The sequence below is a fragment of the Mauremys mutica genome, chromosome 1 (genome assembly GCF_020497125.1).
Source record: "Mauremys mutica isolate MM-2020 ecotype Southern chromosome 1, ASM2049712v1, whole genome shotgun sequence".
NCBI lineage: Eukaryota > Metazoa > Chordata > Testudines > Geoemydidae > Mauremys > Mauremys mutica.
Genome location: NC_059072.1, coordinates 53,372,166 through 53,394,004, shown reverse-complemented (window position 1 = coordinate 53,394,004; position 21,839 = coordinate 53,372,166). Strand labels below are relative to the sequence as shown.

At 39.4% G+C, this 21,839-nt stretch overlaps 1 long non-coding RNA gene across 2 annotated transcripts in view; it reads left to right on the top strand.

Moving 5' to 3' along the window:
* Positions 1–260: 260 nt before the first annotated feature.
* LOC123362020 overlaps positions 261–21,839 on the top strand; it is a 43,507-nt gene continuing 21,928 nt past the window's right edge. Inside the window, exons 1-5 of one of the 2 annotated variants that reach the window (XR_006576315.1) lie at positions 261–316; positions 428–634; positions 3,807–3,951; positions 15,110–15,185; positions 17,012–17,108. This is a non-coding gene — a long non-coding RNA (uncharacterized LOC123362020). Of the gene's footprint in view, positions 317–427; positions 635–3,806; positions 3,952–15,109; positions 15,186–17,011; positions 17,109–21,839 lie in introns of those variants that run through there. The other variant, XR_006576314.1, reaches the window with a different exon arrangement.

Genomic DNA, 21,839 nt, shown 5'->3' with positions numbered 1-21,839 from the left:
AAATGTTTCATAGAGGCGTATCTGTTTTGATGAACATTTCACCAAGAAGCTTTGTACGAGCAAGGAAGAGACGCTATAGGCTGGTGGTCAGGGCACTTGCATGGTTCAAGTTTCTGCTTTGCCTGATTTGGCATTATCTGGGATGAAAAACTCTTGAACCTGGCCCCGCCACATCCCAACCACCAGGCTATCGAACAAAGAACTTTCCATTTTTGTTCAAAGGTTTGTTCTTTTTTTTTCTCCCCAGTGTGGAATGAAAACAAAATTCTAAACCTGGAAGTTGCTGTGAAATGGAATTGTTGCTCTCTGGACAGCTGTAAGAAGGTGTTCCGTAATTTGCAATGATGTTTCGAAGACCCAGATTTAAAGATCTGAATATGAATGATGCAAGTACCTAAGATACTTTGTCCCCTTCCTTCTTTCCTAGTGTAAGTGATGTTCTACACCAGAAAGGCAGGCAGGCTACTGGAGACTCATGCTGACACGCTGCTCCATTGAGGGCCCATGGCATGTAGCTGCAGAGAAGTTAACAAGAATCATAGAAATGTAGGGCTGGAAGGGACCTTGAGAAGTCATCAAGTCTAGCCTCCTGTGCTGTGGCAGAACCAAAATAAACCTAGACCATACCAGACAGGTATTTGTTCAACTTGTTTTTAAAAGCTTCAAATGATGGGAACTTCCCTTGTAAGCCTAGTCCAGAGCTTATCTACCCTTATAGTTAGAAAGTTTTTCCTAACATCTAACCAAAATCTCCCTGGCTGCAGATTAAGACCATTACTTCTTGTCCTACCTTCAGTCGACACAGAGAACAATTGATCACAATCCTCTTTATAACAGCCCTTAACATATTGGAAGGCCGTTATCAGGTACCCCCTCAGTCTTCTTTTCTCAAGACTAAACATGCCCAGTTTTTCTAACCTTTCTGCATATGTCAGGTGTTCTAAACCTTTTATCATTTTTGTTGCTCTCCTCTGAACTCTTTCCAATTTGTCCACATCCTTCCTAAATTACGGTGCCCAGAATTGGACCCAGTACTTCAGTTGAGGCCTCAGCAATGCCAAGTAGACTTGTACAATTGCTCCCTGTGTCTTAACTGCAACACTCTTGTTAATACACCCCAGAATCATATTAGCCTTTTTGCAGCTGCATTACATTGATGACTTACATTTAATTTATGATCCACTATCACGCCTGGATCCTTTTCAGTTGTACTACCACCTAGACAGTAATTCCTGATTTTGTAGTTGTCTATTTGATTTTTCCTTCCTAAGTGAAGTACTTTGCACTTGTCTTTATTGAATTTCATCTTGTTGATTTCTGACCAATCCTCTAATTTGTCAAAGTCATTTTGAATTTTAAACCTGTCCTCCACAGTGTTTGCAATCCCTCCCATCTTGGTAAATATTATAAGCATACTCTCCACTCTATTATCCAAGTCATTAATGAAAATATTGAATAGTACTGGACCCAAAACTGACCCCTGCAGGGCTCCACTAGGTACATCTTCACAAGTAGATATTGGACAAGACATTTGCCTTGTTTATGAAATAGTATGCTTTCTTAGCAGTACCACAGTTTTTCTATTTGGCAGTTCCCTACTGTTTCTTGTTTTTGTCATTCCAGTTATTCCAGTAAACTGGAGTTAAAATGGCAGTCTAATGCTTTCCATGGTTTTATTGTTAGTGAATAATCTATTGTTAAATGGTCAGAGATGGCTCTCGATAAAATGACAGATATCCATTGTATACTACTGACCAATTCCTAGAGACTACAAATAAATCTATGCAGGAATGGGAATTATCTGAGTCAAAGTAGAACACTGAATTTATGCCAAAGCTGCTCTTTTACATTCTGAAACTGCTATCCCTCCACAATACCTCCCAAGCGGATATATAAATAGAGTATACAAACTGGCTATGAGCTGTGTAATTGTTCATGTTCTTCTTTCTTACATAAGTTCTTCTTTTTAAGAGGGTCACGTCACAATTCTAGGTTTTTAAGGAATTCAGGACTCTCTTTAAGAGGCAAAACTATCCCTTTTCTGGCTATCAAAGTCAAAACCTGGGAGATATGTAGTTGAGGGCATGGTAGAGGAAGCAATGTCACCTCCATGGAACCTTTCCTCCACTCTCCAGAACACCATCCTCCACTGATCTTGCAGATATTCTTATGGAAATCAAAGTAGGAGTTAACACAGCTTACAACAGCATTAAGTCTTGCTCTAACCTTTCTGTGGCTAGTACTGCATGAGTTGAGAGGAGGAAGTTTTGTTTTGGTAGGATTATTTTCCCCCAAACTTCTTCCTGCGGGGAGAGCATGAGAACAAGCAACATGTTAGTAATGTCACTTAATTCACTACTGGAAGGTACTCAGATAGTATGGTGATGAGGGTAATATAAGAACATATATAGGCTAGAATAGATATTGCCAATGGTTCCTGTAGAAGCAGCATTGGTAGGGTGTACAGGAACCCAGAGGAGCCACATAGGTGAACAGGCCCACTACTGAACAAGATGTTCCCTTCCCAAGGATAGAAAGTTTGTCTAGCTCATGAGTAAATGGAGAACTAGAAACACTGACCTGTATTCCTTTCCAGTGTTCTTTGCAGGCCAAGCTCCAAAACTTTACAATCCATTTTGGGTGCTCAGTTCATCTGTCCAACCATCTAATTACTTATAGGTTACAGAGTATTTTTTTAAAAAAGTCTGTTCCAATTGGGTTTGCAGTGTACAATAGAAGCATCAAATGGGGGAAAAATATATTTTTGTAGTTATTCAGGCATACTATGGTCCTAGACAGCTGAGCTAAGAAAGACCACCTCCTGGGCTTTAAAGTGTTCTCATTTCTTTTATAGTTTTGGGGGGGTTAAAACGTCTGTTAAACTAAAGGTGATTTTTAAACCCCTTCAATCCTGCTGTTACTATAGGGTGGACACTGGTCATATGTGCACTAGGAAAATTAGATAATTCCAAGAAGAATTCATGTTTGCTTGGGGGAGAGATTATGAAACAAAAAACTCTGTCATCTAAATTAGTAGCCCAAATTAGATGGCCAGCATCCTAGATTGTGGCTACTCAGCTCCCTAAATATAATGGGGATCTAAATATCTAATGGGCATTTGGGCACCTGCCTTAGGTGGACAAGTTTGAAAAGAGACTTTGGGTTCCCTTGATCCAAAACCCTTTTGAAATGGCTTTTCAAATTTAAACATTTTTACTGTGCTTCCAATCAGCACTTTTTGGAACTGCAGAATCAGTAGCAGCAGGAGGACTTAGCATTAGAAACATTTTATTTGAGGTTTCTGTTCAAGTGAGACAGAAAGGTTCTTTACATTAGATTGTATTTCTGTTCTCTCTGGGAAATCTTTTACCTTTCATTTATCTTTTCATCCCCATGAGTTTTTACATTGCTCCCCCAATAATGAAACAGCTAGACCACCCCTCTACAAAAAAGAAATGAAACATTTAAACGATATTGAGCACTGAAGTTTCACAGTGGATCAGTAAAAAGTCATTTGTCATGTTTCTGTAATTGTGATACATTGGGGAAAGTGCATATGTTCCAGGTCTTTCAGCCTCATATTTGTAGTTGTATAGTGGCCTTGTGACCAGCACCACTCTGGGCTCTAAATTAAACATGGAGGAAAAGTGATTTGATCAAGACTAGTTCACTGTTTTCCATTACTTTGACTGGGTTCCTGGTTTATCTAGATGTGTTTCTTTGCTTGTGGAAAATAAAACACATCAAAAAGAGATGAAGTTTTATGAGGACTGCTTTAACCCTACTCACTCTAAATGTATTGGCAGAAATCAGATGTTTGCACTGTGGACCTGATCCAGCATTCATTAAAATCGATGGGACGTCTTTCACTGATTTCAGTAAACATTGGATCCAAGTCTACACGAGCTGATGAAAATGTAATTTATTTGTTCAATATGTGTTCCACTCAAGGTAACCTTGTACATCCGATACATATTTTAAAGAAGTTAATGTTTTAACTAATAGTTCCAAAGGTATTTAAAATGGTTAAAACAATTACCCCCTACCCCCCAAGTAGAATGGGATAATTAGATTTATGTGTGCTTACCGGAAATTAGAGAGGATTATTTAGTTGTTTAAGAACATCTCTGAAATATATAGATTCCCTGAAGTCACAGGTTTGACTTCCAGGAGGGCTGACTCATCCCTTTCCATCCATCTAAATAAATAAATTGACTTCTATATAGTTGATGGTGCAGAGGTGTTTCAGATAATTGAATCTGCCAGCTATTCATGGATGTTAAAGATTCTACAGTAATTTTTGTTAGAATATTGATTGTTCCTGGTGGCCTGGTTGCCAAAAAGTTCCTTATTTCCCCAAGTCTTGCCCCACTGCTGCACGGCAATTGTCTGCTGAGATGGAGGCCACTTTGCTCTGCTGTGTTTGTGTGTTTTAGAATCCGTGCAATATCATTCCTTAAGCATAATACATTTAAGGAATGATATACATTAAAATGGTGAGGATGAAGAAGAAGAAGAATGAAAGTGGTGTATAAGTGGTTCCAGTACTGAATGAAGTGAGAGGCTACAAAGATATTTATTCAACAAAGGGCCAATCATCACAATTCATTACAAGGGCAGATGCTTAATTATTTGACCTCACTGAGAGTTTTGCTTAACCACAGAATTTGTTGGGGGGTAGGCAGGCAACTATTCGTACAGCGGTATCTAAACTTCTTTGATTCTGATTGATCCCAAAAAATTCTGTAGTCCTCAGAGTGTCTGTAAGATACATTACAATGATAAAATAGTTTTACAATTGGTCCCATTAATTTTTGTCAAATCTTTTCTTTCACAGATTGAATGCAAATGAAATCATAGCTCCCTAATCTGATTTATAGCACGCTGTGCTTTTTATGCACAAAAAAACCTATTTTGTTTTTCTCTTTGTGTGTCAGACATAGATGACAAATGAAACTTTAAAACTCTCAGTTGAAGCATAAAGCTAATGAATAAGGTTAAATGATTGCAAAATAGAAAATGCACAACAGATCTTTAGAAAGTCAAGTTTATGGCAATTGTCTAATTTACAACATAATAGTATCTTAAGGGGTCAAATTCTGCATTGACTTGTATATCCTTATTACATCCTCCAGTTATGTTAGTGCAAGGCATTGACTTCCATTAGGTTAATTTCTCCAGCATGACTGAGAAGAAAATATCATATAGAGAGCAAATATGATGTATATCAGAACAAACGTCTGGCCTATAATCATTATTCTGATGTAAAACATCAAGTCTCATTTTCATAATTTGTGTTACTGGACATGCACGTTGTTTGCGTGTGTGAGTGTGTGTGTCTGTACCGAGGGAATCACTGTGTATGTATATACACACACTTTTTGTGTATACACATGCATACACAAACAACTCTATATGTTAAAGATAGCTAAACAAGGTGGGATAAATTCTGCCCAGTGTAAATCCATTAATTTCACTTCAGTTAGGCTAAGGATGAATCCAGAAGGGCACCCTCTGGCATTACTTATGCAAGTAGATGTAATGGATTCACACTGGTGTAAATGAGAACAAAACTTGACCTGTAATCAGTGCTTCTATCTTTCACAAATAACTACAAAGACAGTTACACTTACTATAGGACTATCCTCTCCCATTCACCTTTGCATAAATACCCAGCTGATACTATGGTTTCCTATCTTTGAAAAGCAAAGGTTACTCACTTCTTCAATCTAGATTACTTTCATTTCAGCTACATAGCCAAAAAAGATTGTTCATTCTCTCTCTGGGCTTTATAGTCAATCACAGTGATTTTCCATCTGTAAACTGAAACACAATATGGCAACTGCCTCATACATGCTTCTTGAGGGAGGAGAGAGAGTCTTTGTTTAAAGGCGCAGTGCACCAAAAATGGAGGAACAATTCTTTCCCTCTACACAAGGACAGACTCCACAGATAGCAGCAGGAGTTCCACAAGCTGACTGAGGGAAGAATATGGTGCTTTGATACTAACTCACTCATGATTTAACATTGTTATTGTAATGAATCAGTAAAAGGGGTTTACATTTAGAAACCTAAAAAGTGATCAAGAATGGCCAACAGTAGCATATAATTCCTTTGTCTTTGTTTTGTTTTTAGTGTATACTTTGGTGCAATGTTTGAATTCAGAAAAGGTATAAAGTATTATTCTCCCCAGCCCCAAAATGTGATAGTATATTACAGTTCCCCTCCTGTGGCTACTTTATCCTCACTTTTCAAGAAACAAAAGGCAAAACTATGGACCACATCCTCAGCTGGTGTAAATCAGATTAGCTGAGATGAAACCAATTTAATATTCCAATTGATACCAGCTGAGGTTCTGGCCAATAAGTGTGGTGGGTTATATGGCATAATCGCTTAGGCCTAGTTAACATTCACAGTGGTGTGTAGGGTACATGTAGCTACATGCCACAATGAAAAGCATGCTGTGTCCACATTGCGCTATGTAACTACATGTGGCAGTGAAAGGCTCTGGCAGTGGGGAGGCAGCAGGGAAAGGCTTCAGCAGCTCCACGCTGTTGGAGCCTTTGCCCACTGCCTCCTTGCTGCCAGAGCCTTTGCCTGTGGTGGGGAATGGTTCTGGCAGCGGGGAGGCAGTGGTGCATTATACTGCTCAAAACACCAGTGTAAACATGGGAGGCACTTATGGGTGTGTAGAGAGCCATGTTGGGGACATATCCCAAGGTTCTGGTATGTCTTTACTCTACTCACCTAAGCAATGCCTTACCAATACTGCTATTTATACCCACGCTAGAAGAGCATACAGTGTAGGCACTCTACATGCCATTGTAAATGTAGACATAGCCTTAGATTCTCTGCTCCTGTATTTAAGTACCGCTGCTTTGGTAAGTTAATTCCTGAAAAATTACATGGATTACTCACAAAAATTAATTTACACTTCCATGATTTAGAACAATTATATGTAAGAAGCTAGAGGTTATTTAAGCTTAATGAAATCTTTACAAGGCAGTTGATACTTGCTTTGCTCTTCTAGCCAAAGGTATTACAATTAAAATGAATTTTTCTTCATTGCCATTATAAGAAAATTGTAAAGCCTTGCCAAATTTGCAGAATACAGCTATGGGATATTATTCAATGTAAGACTTAATTCTAAAATTTAATGAACTGCATTTGCATTTTTCATTAGCTACAGTTCTTGTATTTCTTCAGCGATGGCTTAAGATTGTTCTTGAAGTATAAAGTCCAGCTCTGAATTACAACATCATAGTATTTTGGATTTTTTAATGAACCCACCATGTCTACACATTTGGTTGGAAAAAATACATGCCTAGCTAGTTCACTCTGTTGTGTAGTTCATAGGGATGACAAACATAGCTGGAAAATTTGAACCAGCTAACCAGAGTTCTGTATCACCCAATCTGGATAGTAGAAATCAGGTCTGGACTAAAAAAACTGGACCCAAACATGAGAAAAAATTACTGGAGGTTTAAAATTGAGGCCTTGGGTCTGGTCCACTTTCTGTGGTCTTGGTTCTGTGTCAGATTCTGCAGAGTGTTCCATTTCTGGATTCTGTATGGCTGACCCTAATATGAGGCAGTGAAGCACCCCCTTGCTGTTCCTGTTCCTAATGAGGCACTGATGGACTCCTTCTTGTTCCAAAGTACTCTCCCCAAGTTCTTTCAGGCCCCCGAGAATAAAAGGGAGAATAAAAGGAGAGAATCTGGCCCAGTTCAGGGCTGATTGAGGAGAAAACAGGATGGAGCTCAGTCTCTCTGTGTGAAGGAAGATTTGAGGGTGGAGAAACAGGACCAATAGCCAGGGCAGCTACTGAGGGAAAAGCACTTAGCCCATCCCAGGACAGAATGATGCTCAGCTAAGAAGCTGTTTCAGAGATTGGTGATGACCCAATTCCAAAAAATCAACCCAAAAGTTGATTTTACTTTTTTCTTGGGAACATTTCGGGGCTAACCCCTTCCAGCATCCCAAAAACACAGGGAGCTGAGACTTCCTCCCCTTCCTCCAAGGGAGATCCACGGCCATGTCAGGACACCAGGAAGGTCCAAAAAGGGGTGCTACTCCAGCCACACCATTACAGCCATCTTTGTCACATCTTTTTCCAGACTGTGCCCCCAGTGCTGGTTATAGGCAGAGGTGCCACTATACAGTCTTTGTACTATCAGAGATTTCTCCCAAAGCCGGGGAGAATCTCCCATGGGCAGCTAAACTGTCTTTCCACCCAGAAAGCCCCTGTGGTGTGGTACAAAATGTCCACCCTATAGTGAAGAATCAGAGCCTATTATTTTGGTTAGGAATGGCTAATTGACATCAGTGTGTTTGCACTGTGATGGTTCCATTGTACTCTCAGTATCTACAGGTAGCTCCATTCTTAGTACCAGGTCCTGGTTTAAAGGAAATGCTAGACACTGCACTTTAAAAAATTAGTAAGGGCCCTGACATGATGGAGTGGCTGTAAGTTCTCATATTGACTTGTCTTAAGTCAAGCAAAGGAAACTGAACTCAGGCTGATGTGGCTAATCTCAAGACTAGATTAAAATTGATAGTAAGAAATAAACCAGTCATGGCAGGAAGACAGCACAGAATTTAACTCACCATTAAATTAGCCTCATTTTATTATTATTTTGGTTTAATTGAAGTGAATGTGGCCCTAGACCTTATAGAAGCATGTCCTTTTGTACGGAAAAATATGCATTCTGCTGTTAGTATTGGTAATTTATTTCTGCTTGTTTTGGAAGGTAGGTAATGAATAAAGTAATTGAAGGATTCCTATCAGGTCTGGATAATATGCTTTAGTCCCAGGAATAAGAAGTGTGGTAGATAAATAAGCTTAGAGAGAATTTTCTAAGCAAAGTTGACAGCTTAAAGAGATAAGCTGGCACAATTAAAGAGAGCATAGATAAGATTTTATATTACAAGGTAATAACACAGCATGTGCTAAGATTTTCAAATTTGTACTCAAGGATAAAAAAGATACAAAATGACATGTAACTGAGGGACCTGAAATCATTCAGGCAGACAGCTGCTTCCACCTAAATATAGTGGCTTATACCGTTCTCAGAACTAGAGCAAACAGCACCTAAACACAAATATAACATTTGTAATGCCTGTTTTATTGGCATAGCATAGTAATTTATTTAGGTGATTTGTTGAATTTTATTATGTTGAAATTTCATTTTGGCTATTTGTCTCATTTAAATATTTACTAGATATGTGGAGTGATAGATAACACTGGCACACACAGTGGTGTTGCTTGTTTGATTTGTATCCTGTTTCCACAGAGGACCAATGCTTTTCTTTGACTAGCATGAAATGATTTTGTTTACATTAATGAGTTCCTCATTTTGTGCTTATGTACTAACCTCCAGTACCCTGTTCCATCTGGGGTTAGGCTAATGCCTAGGCCCAATAGTTTATTTTAAAAAGTAGCAGACCATTGTACTTCTCTCTAATGTATGTGAAATGAGTGGTCAAATCATCTGAGTTTGAATGCCTGGTGGGATATGGAGGCCCCAAAGGAATAGAAAACCTGGGCAAATATGAAAGATCAGGTTCAGAGTTTTGAGATGTGTATAGAGTCAGCTAAAGAAAATGAAAACATTTTGAAAAAAATGAGGTGAAAATTTAATTCTGTCTCTGGTACTGCAATTTTTGGAACAGGCTACTCATGAGACTAGCTTTTACACTTTAGGAGTTAATCTTAATACACTATAAGGATAATTCATCTTCAGACAGTTTCTCCACTGATTTAGGTAACATAAGGATGTTCTCCACATCTCTTATTTTTTCAGAAAAATATATTTTACTGTGAAAATACTCCCTTTATTTGAATTTTCCTATATCTTATATAATATCCCAAGGCAATGATACAGCCAAAAAGCTTGTTGTAAATCCATATCTACCTTTTGGCACTTTCCATGAAGACTCCTTTCCTATAATGGCAATTTGTTGTGTTTTAGTAACATCCAGCCTTCCTTCCTGCTTCCTTTGTTCTTCCTCCCTCTTCTCCTCTTGGGCATTTCTCTAAGCCGTAGTGCTCACTGACAGAGGGACTAGCAAGTCCACTTTTCTCATTCTCTCTCTCTTCAGCATAGTCCAAAGCCGTCATACAATTTACAGTTCTTTCATTCACATACTTACAGGATTCTCAGAAAAAAGTTGGGAGCACATACTGTATCCAGTACAAGTACAAGGGCCCAATCCTGCAAGAAGCTGAGCTACACTCATTTCTGCTAAAGCCAATGGCATTCATCACTTCACAGCAACAGGCCCAGGATGACTTAGGAGCTGTGGGTTCATCCTTAGTATGACTCTTTGCTTTTTGTCAGCTTATGACAAATGTATTTTACTGGACTCTTTTGTCTAATATAATTTTCTTTCCTTACTGGTTTAACAAAAAAATCAAACAAACCTTTTCAGGAGAAGGAGAAAACAGTGAATAAGAAACTGAAAAACAGGAAAGAAAAAAAACAATAAAGAATAAAGAAACACTGATAAGTAGATTCCATGTGTCAGTCTATGTTGTGAAGATATTAACAAGCAAATATTTGACATTAGGCTTTGTAATGGTTATTTTTGAGGCTGTTAATAAGTGGCACTTTGCCATGACACCCTTTTAATGGCTCCAGAGGGATCATTATGAGGTATCATATTAACCCCATATTATAAGTTAATATACATACAGTAGAAAGTAACTCTGTATCAGCACTGCAGATAAACACTGTGTTGTTATTAATTTGTATTGCAGTAGTGACCAGAGGCTTCAATTGGGGGCCCATTATGCTAGTCCATACGCATCTAATGAAAATATGGTCCCTGACCCAAAGAGATTGCTGCCCAAGGCCTGGATTCAGAAGAGATTTACATACATGCATAAAAATGTCTGGAGGGTAAATTTGCAAAACATCTCTCAAATTTTAGGACAAGTTCTTTTTCTTTGTGAGCTCTTTACATTTACATTTCTCCTTTCAAAAAACTGAAGATCTGTCTATGCAATTTAAACTCTGCATTTGGGTATAGAACACTCCCCTTGAACTATAACATGGTAACCTGATAGCTTGGATTTCCTGGAATATTCCCAGAATCAGGAAGAGAAGAATCTTGTTATGGATGGGACCTGAATGAATGTCAGAAAAGACAATAGGGGCATTTCAGTAGACACACCTGCTTCCACTTTGCTGAGAGTTGAGTCTGTAAAATGCAGATTTATTCTAAGTGCCACCATCTTTTTAGAGAGAAGACCCATGAGGACCAAAGTCGTGATTGGTAAATCTAAAAGAAATTTGGAGCTTTGATTTGGATAAACCAGACTTTAATCTGCAAGTTGGACTGGAGATAGCTGAACAAGACAATTTCTTTAGGGGTTGTCAGTTCTGTTTTTCCCTCAGGCAACTGCAGTGCTAGAAAATGTCATGACATTTCCTATTTCAGTCCTGCGTGGAACCAGGGAATGAAGAGAGGTGTGAATGTTTGAAATAATCAAGTTTATTTTTTCCCCACAATTGTGTACGTACGTGTGAATTTAGAGTTCCTGAAAGTTGCTGGATTGACAGCCATGCTGCTGCCAGTTCTGTATCGGATTTGTGGATAGAGGACTCCAGTCTTCAGGGTTGTCAGCTTAACACTTTTCGTGGAAACAAGAGTCACACATTATTTAAAGTGTACTGTATATACATCTAAAATACACTGTGCTTTTATCAAGACTAAAGGGCATTCAGTCTGTCAAGATGTGGCTGGATGGGAGGAAGGTTTCAAGGGCTGGAATCCTGGGATGGGAAAGATTAACAATGTATTTATTTTATTTTAATTAGTACAAATAATCATAAAAGCAACACCTTCCCCCCGCCTCTGTGCTCCCTTGAAAATACCTAAAATACAGCCCGATTAAGACAAACAGTAGCAAACCAATACTTTCTTTTCATAAAAGAAGAGCCAGTCCACAAAACCAAAATTTCAGCTCTGACAACATTCCAATCTCACTCCAAATAAAAATCCATTTTTATCATAGAATTCCCATTGAAAGCAATGGAAGCTTTGCTTGGGAAATGGAATTGTTAATTTTAAGAGGAAGGGAATGGTCCAGTGAGTAGGGCAGTAGCTAGCTAAAGACTTGGTTTACCTGACTGCACTACCTCCCAAGTGTGTTGTGAGGATAAATACATTAAAACTTGTGTGGCTCTCAAACACTATAGTAATGAGGGTCAGATAAATCCTTTGCACAGATGAATGGAGTTTTGGGGTTCTAAGTCATAGTGTCAGAGGGCCATATTCTGGCAAGTCAGTGGGGCTAGGAGTGGAGTAAGGTGCCACTCAATGTTCAGGATAACAGAATATGGGCCAAAAATGTCACAGTCAGTGAAGTTACAGTTTTCAAAGCGTTATTCACCTCACCAAATTCGTCCATTGAATAATGGCTGTTGTGCTTTCATTTTCTGCTTAGTGTTTTCAACATTTATCTCATTATTTAAAGGTCCATAGAACTATAACAGTATTTAAAAGAGAACTAGATAAATTCATGGAGGCTAAATCCATTAATGGCTATTAGCCAGGATGGGTAAGGAATGGTGTCCCTAGCCTCTTTTATCAGAGGGTGGAGATGGATGGCAGGAGAGAGATCACTTGATGATTACCTGTTAGGTTCACTCGCTGTGGGGCACCTGGCATTGGTCACTGTCGATAAACAGGATACTGGGCTGGATGGACCTTTGATCTGACCCAGTATGGCCATTCTTATGTTCTTATGTCCATCAAGGACTCTCAACTACTTTTAATGGGCCATAATAGCACAAATACCGCAGATATGTTGAAACAAAATTAGAGCTACAAATCATAATCAAAACAAGGACATTTGTTGTATAGCTTGTCACTTCGAGTGAGTGGAGTGACAGCTTTGTTTGAATGTCCTTGCTTTTGTCAGTTCCTGATAGGCTCTTAGCATTAATTTAATGTAATGTGAAGTCACTTATTTGATAATTTTATTGCTTGAATAAAACCACTTTAAAACAGATATGAGGAAAATTTAAATGAATAGAAAACTGATTATCATTTTTGAGGTGAGTTTTGCTCACAAAAATGAGGGACTGTAGACTTAATCTAAAGCCCATCTCTGAAGTCATTGGGCAGATCAGGAACTAAGTGGTCTATCTTATACCAGGAGGGCATGGGAAGAAAATGTGCAAGCGGCCCTATATAAAATTGCCTATGAATGTCCATCCTCCCTACTGGCAGTATGACACCCTGGCTTTTGTAGTAGAGGGTTTTCCTTAAAGGATGGCTGACAACCATGCCAAATGTTGTGCTGATTTTTGAAGAAGACAAACACAATTGGTTTAAAGATGTATCAGTCCATGCATCTTAGGGTGACCAGACACCAAATATGGGGGGTGGGAGGTAATAGGAGCCAATATAAGAAAAAGTCCCAAAAATCGGGACTGTCCCTATAAAATCGGGACATCTGGTCACCCTAATGCATCTACAAAGTTTGGAGCTGCAATTTAGCATTTGTATAGCAAATGGCTGTGCAAATCATACAATCACTGAAATGCAGGACTAGAAGAGACTTCAAGAGGTCATCAAGTCAAGCTGAGGCAGGACCAAGTAAACCTAGACTATCTCTGACAGTGTTTGTCCAACCTAATCTTAAAAACCTCCAATGATGGCAATTCCACCACCTCCTTTGGAAGCTATTCTAGAATATAACTACCTTTATAGTTAGAAAGTTTTTCCTAATATCTAACCTAAATCTCCCCTGCTGCAGATTAGTCCCGTTATTATTTATCCTAATTTCAGTGGACATGGAGAACAAATGATCACCATCCTCTTTATAAAAGCCTTTAGGATTAGACTTCAAAATGACCTGGATAAATTAGAGAATTGGTCTGAAATCAATAAGATGAAATTCAGTAAAGACAAGTGCAGAGTACTACACTTATGAAGGAAAAAGAAAATGCACAACTACAAAATGGGAAATGACTGGCTAGGTGATATCACCTAGCCAGTCACTTCCCATTTTCATTTTGCTGGGGATTTTGGTATTTATGAATTTGCTTTTGTTCTGATTTGGCATTAAAGCAAATTTACGGAATTTCTCAGGAAAATGGAGATCCCTGAATATTTGTTCCGGAATATGGTGTTCCTGAAATGATATGTGATACTGACATTCTTGTCACTGAATAGCAGCCATTAAAATTGACATGAATGTCAATTTCACTCAGATGCTCCTAGGGGAGCAGAGAGTCTTAAAGCCCCCAGAGCCTGGCTGCATCAAAGGATCTGGGGCTGCCAGCTTTCCTGCCAGAGCTGTGAACCCCAAAACCTGCCCGTGTTTCAGTGAAAGTTTCACTGAACCTGTAATAAGACTGGGTGAAACATTTCTGTACAAAGAATCATCATTCCTTTAAACTTCTGACCAGCTGTCGTCATAACCCCCTCTTTGAATCCATCTCTGGATCTCAGTCGTTCTGCACCAAAGCTAAGTAAGGTCTTCTCACTTCCAAAGGCCTGTACAGCTTTGTCCCTGCCTATATCTCTGCCGTCCTTTCTTCTTGCCCCTTCCTCTCTTTGAGTTCTTTTTAGCTTCCCTTTGTGTCCTCTCTGTTGAGTTTTTGTGTTTTTCTTCTATTCTTTCCTATGTGCTTGGATCCACCTCCACATTCTTGCATGTCCAAACAATTTTCTTTTCATCTTGTGATGTGACAAATTCACTTTTTCCGGATTTGCTGGAAAGTGAATACCCTCCCCGAATTATAATCAGATACCAGGTACTATACAAACTCAGCATTAAGGGATATCACGCAGGTTTTGAATACAAATTTGTCTCATTTTTTCCAGCATTGCTGTAAAAGTGGCATCAATAAAACTACTCCATAGCTATAAACTGAAACTGTAAACCTATAATCCATAACACCAGTAGTGACTTATCAATAGAGTTGGCTGACTAATGGAAACATTTATTGAGAAATAATTATGAAAATGTCAAAATTGCCAATGAATATTATTCCCCCATCTTTAATTTATGTAGAATAATCATCCATACTACTACAGAAATCATTATATCTTCTTGCAGAAGTAATCCATGAAGGTTTAAATATATTTGCAGCAAAATTCTCAGACAGCGGAAAGCTGTGATGAGCCATCAAACAAGGAGTGATCTGGAAACTGATTCATACAAGAAGGTAATATGGAGGCTACAGAATAAATTAAGATTATACTTTGTACATTTGTTCAATAAGCTATAACTCTGACAAGGAACGTTTTAAGAAAATAACACTCCAGGAAAAGATAATCAATCATCTAAAAGTTGTGAGGAAAATTAAGGTCATGCAAATTACATATTCTACTCTCAGTAGTTAAAAATGAAATACAAATCATGACATTGCAACCATTGCCTTTGTGATTGTCCCCTAGTAGTAAATAGAGCACCACTGCTGTCTCTTTGATAGTGATAACATACTAGCAAGGAAAAAAAAAGTGAAAATTACTCACATTTCATGTTGGAATATCTAAAGCACACACTTTCAGGGCTCCTGTATACTTTCACCCTTTTAATGCTTTTTTAGACTTTACTCCAAAATGGACCCCTCATTATCTCCTAGCAGATGTGCTTTTTTAGGCATTTTTTAAAAGAAGTGAACTCATACAAGTTTTTTTTTTGTTAAAGAAAAACATGACTAAAAATACTCTATGTATTATGACCCTCCCTGCCATGGAACACTTCAGAATCCTCTTTTTGGGGCATACACATGAGGGCAGATCCTCAGCTATGTGAATTGTTTTAGCTCCATTGACTTGAATTGAGCTATGTCTATTCACACCAGCCAAAGAAATACACCGGACATTCTGGTGTGCTCCTGTGTAGAATGGATAGGGAGTGCAATTGAAGCAGAGGAGAAGGAAAGCACTGAATTTAGAGTCAATAATGTAATCCTGATATTACTCAACGTTCTAAACCCATGTGTGAAAGAGAGCGCTGAATCAAGTCCTGCTTTCTGGCTGTACCAGTTATTAACTGCTAGAAAAAGAATGGTGCTGCAAACAGTGGGGGGAAAAAAAAAAGTAATCACGGCATCATTAATCAGACAAAGTGGAAAAAGATCAAATGGTAATTACTTTATATTATCTTCATTCATTTGATTCACATGATTTAGAATAGAAATAATGACCCCAAGTCAGGCATTTCCAAGTGGTTAATTCTTGAATTTTAGGGCCCAAGAAATCAGGATTCAGTTCCTCTATCTGGTCATTAACTGGCAGTAAATACCTTCCCTGTCATTTATTATTGCTTCATTATACCCTAATTGGCATGTAGAATGTTTGCACAATAATTGACAATATTTGAAAGTGTGTGTCAACTTCATTTTGAATGACATTATGTGCAATAACAGCTATGGATAACTGATGTGGATGCTAAAATATTGATCAAAGTTTTCAACGCTTCTGCTGTTTCAAAACCCTTTTTCTCAAAATAACAAAAGGCACCTGTTCAATTTTAAAGGGCTAAGGGCCTGATTCTGATCTTGTAGACTAGTGTAATACTGATGTGAGATTAGAATCAGGCTTTAATTACTTGGTTATTTTTTTTCTAAATTAACCCATTGGGGATCATAGGATATGTTAACACTGCAATGTAAGCCCAGGGTTTGATAGGCTCAGGCATAACTCCCTATCAAAGAGCCCTTAGAGGGCCAGCTGTGATCTAGTGGGTAGCACACCCAGTATCGCCTCTCAGCAGGAAGGCCTTTCAGTCAGTTCCTCACCCGAGGATTGGCTTAGCTTCACCTCAGGTTTGCAATGTCCTTGTCCTCTTTTTATCAGAGGGGAGTGAGGCTGGAATGTGGCTTATGCCTCTCCTGCAGCAGGGGCAGTTGGAAAGGGAGCTCAGGCCTTCCCGCTCCACCAGGCTCCAATCCAGAGCCCTAAGAGGGTCAACAGTGCCTGACATCCTGGAGTCCCCTCAGAGTTACCCTTCCTGTGTCACGTCTTACCATCTCTCCCCCCACAGCTCCAAGTCCAATATGAGGTAACAAAAGAAGAAGAAAATACAACTAAACCTTCATCCCCAACTGGGCTCAGCGTACAGTCCTGTTCCTCACAGGGAGGCTTCTTTGGCACCCTTGTCCAGCAGTCCTCAGGGTATGTCTGTCTTCCTCCATGTTCTGAGCTGAGTTTCTCCCTTTTAAGATTCCTTTCCACTTGGAGCATGCTCTGCAGGGCTAGGGGAGGCTAAGGCTACCTGGGCCCAATATTGTCCTTTAACTCCTTTAGGCCCAGTGTGGGGTGGGGTTTGTACACCCCATCACACCTCCCTTCCATCTATACTCAAATCCCACTAACCCAGGGCTTGGATCCAGGGTCCCAGGACCCCATGGGGTGGAGGATCTGTACTTGAGTCAAGCCAGGACCCAACATTCAAGCCCTGTAGCTTTGCAGAGTAGACACAATCTCACTGGACTTGTGCTCTGGGAGTCCATCAAAAATATTCCACAATCCCACAAGCTGATTTCTTTGTCCTCTGGACAGTCAAATTTGGTGAAAAGTCTAGTTTTCCCATACTGCACCATGAACAAAAGGCTGGAGTGGACACATTTTGGGAGGGTGCCTAGGAATTCTGGGATTAGGTGGTTGGATTTGGGCCTTCATAATGCAGTGTAGATGCTAGAGCCCCAGAGTCGGACCCAGGATTCAACAGTTTGTAACCTGGGGTTACAAATGAGTGTAGACACTCAGCCCTAGCTTAACAAACTCAGGCTATGCTAATTTGAGTTCCACTAATCCCAGGTTTACATTGCAGTTTAGACTTACCCTAAGAGGTTTTGAGTGAATGTTTGAAATCTCAAGAATGGGTGCAGCAGAGAATGATTTTAGTGATGCGGGGCCTGATTCTAATATCTTTTAAATTGGTTTTACACCAGTCTAACTCCTTTAACTTCAACTGGATTACACCAGTTTTAAATCAGTATGGCATCAGAATCAGTGATGAAGTCATTCTTGATTTACACAGCTGTGTATGAGTTCAGAATCAGACCCTTAGTTGGCAGTCCTCTGTTCTCTGGGACAGACATGCAGCCCTGCCGACGGGGGTGGAGGTGGTGGGCAAAGGGGGCAATTGCCCACGGGCCTGGGTGATTTAAAAGGGCTCAGGGGCCCCTGGCCACTGCTGCTTCTGCAGTAGCAGCGGCGGCCAGGAGCCCCGGGCCCTTTTAAATCGCCTGGGTGGGCCGCAGGGCACCTATGCACTTGAGACCACGCCGGGCCCCATGCTTTGGGTGCTCTGCAGGCTGGCATGTGCAGTCTTGGAAGTGACACATTCGTCACTTCTGCCCTGGGCCCACCCCAGGGCCGGCCATGGTCCTGGCCCTGGGGCCCGGAATTTCTGTTGATGGGCCTGCGACATGAAAATATCCCATATTGATATTTGGGACGGCATGCTGCTGAAGCTGTCATTTTTCATGTGAGACATCAAGAGGTCATAAGTATGTCTAGCCACTAAAAAACCACTGGCACCTTTCAAACTCATTTTTCAAAAGTAGTATTGGTCCCATTGTCCCAGTGAAACTCCATTTGGGTAACTGTATATAGTCATTTTGAATTCCTCCATCAGTTTCAGACACATACAGTATTCACTTTCTGTCCTAAATTGTTTGTATAACGTTGCTGTTAAACAGGTACCCTATTGCAGCTCAGAAGTGCATTTCAGATGGGTGAAATAATTTATATTTATATATTGTTATATGCTTTAGGATCCATTAGAATGAAAGGGTTTGCGTACATTTAAGTTAGTATGAAAATGTGCTGTTTTGAATAGGTTTTATTTTAAATAGGTTTTATTTAATTAAAAAAAATCATGATCACATGATTAATCACACTGTTAATAATAGGATACCATTTATTTAAATAGTTTTGAGTGTTTTCTACATTTTCAAATATATTGATTTCACTTAAAACAGAATACAAAGTGTGCAGTGCTCACATCATATTTATATTTGATTACAAATATTTGCACTGAAAAAAACAAAAGAAATAGTATTTTTCAATTCACCTCATACAAGTACAGTAGTGCAATCTCTTTATCATGAAAGTTGAACTTACAAATGTAGAATTATATACAGAAAACCCTGCATTCAAAAATAAAACAATGTAAAACTTTAGAACCTACAAGTCCACTCAGTCCTATTTCTTGTTCAGCCAATCGCTCAGACAAACAAGTCTATTTACCTTTGCAGGAGATAATGCTGCCTGCTTCTTGTTCACAATGTCACCTGGAAGTGAGAACAGGCATTTGCATGGCACTGTTGTAGCCGATGTTGCAAGATATTTATGTGCCAGATGCACTAAAGTTTCATATGTCCCTTCATGCTTCAACCACCATTGGAGAGGACATGCGTTGATGCTGTTAACAGGTTCTGCTTGATAACCATCCAAAGCAGTGTGGACTGATGCATATTCATTTTCATCATCTGAGTCAGTCAGATGCCAGCAGCAGAAAGTTGATTTTCTTCTTTGGTGATTTGGGTTCTGTAGTTTCTGCATCAGTGTTGCTCTTTTAAGACTTTTGAAAGCATGCTCTACACCTCATCCCTCTCAGATTTTTGGAAGGCACTTCAGATTCTTAAATCTTGTGGCTATCTTTAGAAATCTCACATTGGTATCTTCTTTGCATTTTGTGAAATCTGCAGTAAAAGTGTTCTTAAAATGAACATGTGCTGGGTCATCATCCGAGACTGTAACATGAAATATATGGCAGAATGTGAGTAAAACAGAGTAGGAGACATACAATTCTCCCCCAAGGAGTTTAGCCACAAATTTAATTAATGCATTATTTTTTTAACGAGCAACATCAGCATGGAAACATGTCATCTGGAATGGTGGCAAAAGCATGAAGGAGCATACGGATGTTTAGCATATCTGACAAATAAAGTCCTTGGAATGCCGGCAACAGAAGTGTCATTCATGCACCTGTTCTCACTTTCAGGTGACATTGTAAACAAGAAGCAGGCAGCATTGTCTCTCGTAAATGTAAACAAAATTGTTTGTCTTAGCAATTAACTGAACAAGAAGTAGGACTGAGAGTACTTGTAGTCTCTAAGGTTTTACATTGTTTTGTTTTTGAGTGCAGTTATGTAACAAAAAAAAATCTACATTTGTAAGTTGCACTTTCATGACAAAGAGATTGCACTACAGTACTTGTTTGCGGTGAATTGAAATATACTATTTCTTTTGTTTGCCATTTTTACAGTGCCAATGTTTGTAATCATAAATAACAATAACAAAAGTGAGCATTGTCTATTTTGTATACTGTGTTGTAATTGAAATCAATATATTTGAAAATGTAGAAAAGCATTCAAAACATTTAATAAATTTCAATTGGTATTCTATTGTTTGACAGTGCAATTAAAACTGCAATTAATCGCATTTAATTTTTTTAATTGTGATTAATTTTTTTTCATTAATTGGATGAGTTAACTGCGATTAATTGACAGCCCTATTTTTAATGGGAAAATATGCATGACAAGTTTTTAATCCAAAATTATTTGAATTATTAAATTCTGTAAAAACAGCTCAGTCAATGACAGATCTTGAAGTCTAGTACTGCTATCAGGAACTGATGTAACAATCCTGGTGCTAAATCTAGATGACATTAGAGTTCATACTGTAGTTAGATTTTTATTCATATGGAATATAGGACACTGGTAACTGGTGTTCAGTGGGTAAAAAGGACACATGTATGTATTTTGAGTGCTTTAGCAAAATTTGATATTTGATATCAATACTGTGCAGCTATAATGTCCAATCAATGTCAAGTGCTTGTTTTTGCTGCTATAAATCAATAGCAACCTTTTAGTGCATCCTACTCCAGAGTGAAAAGAAACAGTGTTTGGAATTACTGTGCATTGTTGCTCAGCGAAGGCAAGGATTACTTCTCTTTCACTTTGCGCTCTATAGCCGATTTAAAAAAATGGTTCTATTCTTTCATTTGCTTACTTTTCAATAGGTGTTTGGAAGAATAAAGGCCATATCTGGTGTAACTCTAATTACGTTGATGAGGCTTCACTATTGCAACTGAGAGCAGAACTTGGTTTCAACATAGTGATGGATGAGTAAAATGGAATTGGCACTGCAAAAGAAAAAGCTGGCTGCTGCAAAGCTTAAATTGAAATCCACATTCAGATTGACAATTCTGATACCCTAACTCACTTTGGCCCTGGTTCTCCACTATGTCCAGTGGTACAAGTAAGCCAGTATGGTCAGGTACTCTGTACCATTAAGACATTTATTGCCAGCATGCCATACCGGAAAGACACATTCTGTATCCACTGAACACCGCAGGGCTCCCCTGGGAACCAAAGCGGTAAATGGAGCAAAGCCCACACTGGCAGCTCCTCCGGCATGGCTGTGCCACCCCTAGCCCCACCTCCAGTGCTTCCCCGCAGCTGCGGCTCCTGTCTGAGGTATGTACAGAGCAGCCGGAGGACAGGGCTGGAGGTGGGGTGGGAGGAGTCACGTGGGGAGGTCACATGCCCTCCCTTTAGCTGGTCCCCCTCTTCGGGTCCCTCCATGAGTCGCTGTACCGGTAAGAATTAAAATCTACTTGCACCACTGACTATGTCCTAGCTGCACTTGTAGGTAATGGAGAATGGTGGCCACAGGGAGATGGTTGTGGCTCCCGGATCCTTGACCATGCAGTTTCAGCAGATATTAGAGCAGACTGGGCTTGCTTTAACATCCACTGCTGGCATATGGTCTGCCTTTGCACCAGTGTGGGATCAGACATAGTGAAGCTCTACTCCACCATCCTCCCTATGTCCACATCCCACTCCTGGAACACCCGT